General features: G+C 46.7%; 1 pseudogene; it reads left to right on the top strand.

Moving 5' to 3' along the window:
• The first annotated feature begins 3,501 nt into the window (after positions 1–3,501).
• LOC105999797 lies at positions 3,502–4,393 on the top strand (annotated as a pseudogene).
• The last annotated feature ends 599 nt before the right edge of the window (positions 4,394–4,992 follow it).

Here is a 4,992-nt window from a genome sequence, read left to right as displayed (position 1 = left end):
TCCTAAGGAAGTATCTTCTGGCCTGACTAGACTTTCTGAGAGGCAGAAGGAGTAAACCTTGTGGTGGCCCTGGTCTCCAGAAGCTCTGTGGTTAGTGGCTTCTGTTCAGGGAAGATTCTTCTGTGCTTTACCTGTTGTCCTGCAGCTTTGTGGGGAGCTAGTATCTTGGAAGCCTCAGTGCTGCTATGTGCCCGTCTCCTGTGCAGCCCTGTCGTGTTGTACTTGTTGTCTGGTCAGCCTTGAACTCAGTAGACCTGGGCTCCACGCCCATGTTATACTCTTCTCATGGGGGAGGCAGACCTACTAAATTTTGTCTCACCAGAATCATCTTGAGCTTGAGGGCAGCGACAGCATGTGCATAGCATGTGTGTGAGACCCTGAATTCAGATCGCATGTGCTTCTTGTCACAGCACCAAGAAGTTGAATAAAAAGAATACTTCCACATTAAGGTGGTGTACCTGTAGTCCTAGGTACTTGGAAAGGTGAGGCAGGAGGACTGCTTGAGCCCAGGACTTCCATGCCAGCTGAGGTGATCTAGTGTTGAGTCCTAGGTACTCCGCAAAAAACAAATCCCATGGAGTTTGGAGAAAAAAAAATTTTTTTCTTCCTCTTGCTTTTCTTGGGGGTGGGAAGTTAAAAGTTTTAGGCCACCTATTGGAACCTTCTGTGCAAGGAAGGTGACTTGGAAAATCTGTGCCTAATGAGATTGAACATGCTGCAGGGAATGGGTGGAAGGGGTTGTAGGAACAGAGAAGAGTTGGGCCCTCTTCTGTGGTGTGTCCCTGCAGGCGAAGTTGCTCATTAGTACATTGGAAAGTCATGCCCGGTATGTGTGACAGCTAGTTCAAGGACCCACTCCTAAAGCAGCTGCACCAGTGGCCTGGGAGTGTGGCCTTATTGAAGGGAAGGGGTGCACTTGTACTAGGGCCAGTACTAGCGACAGTACTAGGGCTTGAATTCATGGCTTGGGCATTGTACCTTAGATTTTTTTCCTCAAGGCTGGCACTGTACCACTAGAGCCACAGCTCTTCTTCCAGCTTTTTTGGTGGTACGTTGGAGATCGGAGTCTTACGATCTTTCCTGCTTTGAACCACAATCCTCATATCTCAGCCTCCTGAGTAACTAGGATTACATGCATAGGCCACTGGTACCTGGACATTTATTTTTCTTTCTACCCTATGTTTTTATTATCTTTAGTTGTCAAACGGGTTACCAGTCATTTTGAGTACAGTGCCTCTTATTTGGTCTTTTTAGCCTTGCCATCATTTGTGGTAGTCAGATCAAGCATTGTGGCTACCACTAGGTGGCACTGTTCCCTTATTTCTTTTTTTCTTTTCATATAGTTTTAATTGTAAAAAATACTATACAGAGGGGTTAGTTACATGAGTAGGGTAATGAGTATATTACCTTTCGAGCATTATTACCTCCTCTTTTGTTTTTCTCCTACCATATCTTCCCTCCCACCTCCCCAACTCCTCTCTCCCCAAAGTTGTAAAGTTCGTTTTCAACATAGTGTCTTATACATCTCATTGTTACAATGAGTCTACCTGTATCCTTATTTCAGCACTTTATTTCCCTTCCCCTCCCCAAATTAGAAAAATATTTATAAAAGATGCAGGGAACCAGAATAAAATACAGTGAAAATGAGTTATGCCATGGAGGAAGAACATCATCTTTACAATTTGGATTTCTGTGTCTGAGAAATCCAGAGGGATGAGGGGAGGTGGAGGCAGATGAACAAGTTGGCTGGGTAGGTCAGTTAGAGTAAAGCATGAGGAAGGGGCTTTGGACTGTCCATCTCATGACTTTCCAGGCTGTGATATGTCCTGAGCACAAGGTCACATGGCTTGGGGGAGCTTAGGCTTGACATTGAGAGTCACTGGGTAGAGAATGACAGTAAGTATATATGATGCTGTGAAATGGGACATCAGGGCCTAGTGTGAGCCTGGTGTGTTGAGTGGTGGCTAAAGGATTTAAAGTTGAGGGCAAACATGGACAGTGGCCATATGATGAACTTGTTCTCATAAGGTAGTCTGTCTGGAGAGTGACAAGTATGGAAAATGGATGAACAGAGACCACTATTAACTACACAGGGCTGAATAGGGGATCTAGAGGAAGAGTGGAAACAGGCCTATAGGAAAGATAGGGACAGTGCAGTTCATCCAGGACAGGAATGCAGCTGCTGTTCATAGAATATTAGCTATTTTAGTAGAGTAAGGCAAGGACATGTACATATCTCACAGTTAAAGCAAAATGTCACTCATTTATGATTAAAATCTCAGCACATGGGAAAAATGGGAAACTCAGTAACTGATTGATTCCCAGTACTTGTGCCTGAACTCAGGGCCTGGGCACTGTCCCTTATTAGCTTTTTTGCTCAAGGTTGGTACCACTTAAGCTCCACTTTTGGCCTTTTTTTGGTGGTTAATTGGAAGTGAGAGTCAGGCAGACTTTCTTACAGGGGCTGGTATCAACCATGAGTCCTTAGATCTCAATCACTTACATAGCCAAAATTCCAGGTATGAGCCACAAGGTTTATATAAAACATACAGTAAGCATAATACTGAATTTTAGACTGATGGTTGCCCTGACACTGAGGATGAGACAAAGGTGTACTGAACATCCTCAACTGTGCAGACAGGTAAGGGAAAGGAGGTCATGTCAGACCAAAGCGGTAAAACTCTCTCCATTTAGAGAACACATAATTATATAGGAATTCTCCAGATCTCAATAAAAAGTTATTTGCCTAATTAACAAGGTTAACCAGGGTCACTGGAACCAGGGGACAATGGACATTCCATATAGTAGCAGTTTACAATAACATCAATACAGGCTGAGAATGTGGCTTAGTGGTGGAGTGCTCGCTTAGCATGCATGAAGCCATGGGTTTGATTCCTCAATGCCACATCCACAGAAAAGCCAGAAATGATGCTGTGGCTCAAGTGATAGAGCACTATCCTTGAGCAAAAGAAGCTCAGGGACAGTGCCCAGGTCCTGAGTTCAAGCCCCAGGACTGGCAAAAAATAATACCACAAAACAGGAAATACCTCTCCCTCCTTGGCCTTCCCCTCCTCTCTTGCAAGTACCCATTTTTTGTTGGCTTTGACTTAGTCTTTTAAAAGAATTATACTGTTTGTGCTCTACACAGTCTCTTACACTTAATTAATTTGTAACCCATTGCTTACCACCTAGTGTGTTTACTTGTAGATTTGTAGGCTGCCAAAAATGTTGGGAAACCATGCAACTTACATTTCTCTGGGTCTGGTTTGCTTTGCTTAATGTTGAGTGAGAATGCAGGCAAGAATTAAGTGTATATACCACAGAATTGAGATATATAAGGAAAGGGGTGGGTTGAAGGAGGGTGAAGATGTTCAAATGGCAACACAGATCAATATGCATTGTACACATGACAAAAAATTCAAAACATACCTTAAAATTATGTAAGGGAAGGGGGTTTGGATGGTTGGGAAGGGTGGATAAGAATGTTGAAAGGGAGCGGTGATGGCAGCGAGGGCTACGGGCGGTCAGGGCTTTGGGCCCGGGCAGTGGCGCCATCTTCTGCCAGGGGGCCGGGGGGCGGCCAGGGAGGGGGCCCCCCGAGGGTCGCAGGGGACTAAGGGAATGGCATGGAGACTGAGGAACTGGATCCTGGGGAGCTGCTGCTGGAGCTGGAGCTGGAGCCCAAGCCTGAAGAGGAGCTCCCATGTGCCTGCCCCCCTCCCTGGGAGCTCCGGGCCCTGGGCCTGGCTCGGGAATGCCTGGCAGCCAAGAGGAGGAGGAAGAGCCGGGACTGGTGGAGAGTGATCCAGGGGACAGCACCATTGAGGACTCGGAGCTGGAAGCGATCAAAGTTCACCTCAGGGAGATGGAGGAAGAAGCTGAGAAGCAAAAGGAGCTACAGAACGAGGTAGGGAAGCAGATGAACATGAGCCCACCTCCAGGCAATGCTGGCCCAGTGATCATGTCTATTGAAGAGAGGATGGAGGCTGATGCCCACTCCATCTATGTTGGCAATGTGGACTATGGTGCAACAGCAGAAGAGCTAGAAGCTCCCTTTCATGGCTGTGATTCAGTCAACTGGGTTACCATACTTTGTGACAAATTTAGTGGCCATCCCAAAGGGTTTGCATATATAGAGTTCTCAGACAAAGAGTCAGTGAGGACTTCCCTGGCCTTAGCTGAGTCCCTTTTTAGAGGAAGACAAATCAAGGTGATTCCCAAATTGACCAACAGACCAGACATCAGCACAACAGACGGGGGTTTCCTGCTACCGTGCCAGGACCACAAACTACAACAGTTCCCGATCTTGATTCTACAGTGGTTTTAACAGCAGGCCCCGGGGGCACGTCTACAGGGGCCGGCTAGAGCGACATCATGGTATTGCCCTTACTAAAAAAAGTGTGTATTAGGAGGACAGAGAGGGGGGAAAAAAGAGGAAACAAGGGGGAAAAAAGAATTAAAAAAAAAAGAAAAACAGATGACCTTGAGGGAAAAAAATATTTTTTAAGAAAAGATATACTGTTGGAAGGGGGGAGAATCCCTTAACTAACTGCTGAGGAGGGACCTGCTCTGGGGAGTAGGGGAAGGCCCAGGGGGTGGGGCAGGGGGCTGCTCATTCACTCTGGGGATTCGCCATGGACAGGACTCAACTGTGCAAACTGCTCCCCATGTTTCCCTGCCCCCTTTATTCCCTTGGGGGCTGCTCAAGGGTAGGTGGACTTGGGTGGTAGGATGTTTTTTTGTTTTTACCCAGGGCTCTGGAAGGACATCAAACTGTTCTGCTTGTTACCTTCCCTCCATCTTCTCCCTGCCTTTCCCAGACCCCACCTGCCTGCTCCTGTCCTGCCAGGTCTACCACCCACCCCACCCCTCTCTCCAGCTCCCTGCCTCTCCAGATTGCCTGGTGATCTATTTTGTTTCCTTTTGTGTTTCTTTTTCTGTTTTGAGTATCTTTCTTTGCAGGTTTCTGTAGCCAGAAGATCTCCATTCAGC

This window comes from Dipodomys ordii, unplaced genomic scaffold (assembly GCF_000151885.1).
Source record: "Dipodomys ordii isolate 6190 unplaced genomic scaffold, Dord_2.0 Scaffold201, whole genome shotgun sequence".
NCBI lineage: Eukaryota > Metazoa > Chordata > Mammalia > Rodentia > Heteromyidae > Dipodomys > Dipodomys ordii.
This window is presented reverse-complemented; position numbering and strand designations above follow the sequence as displayed.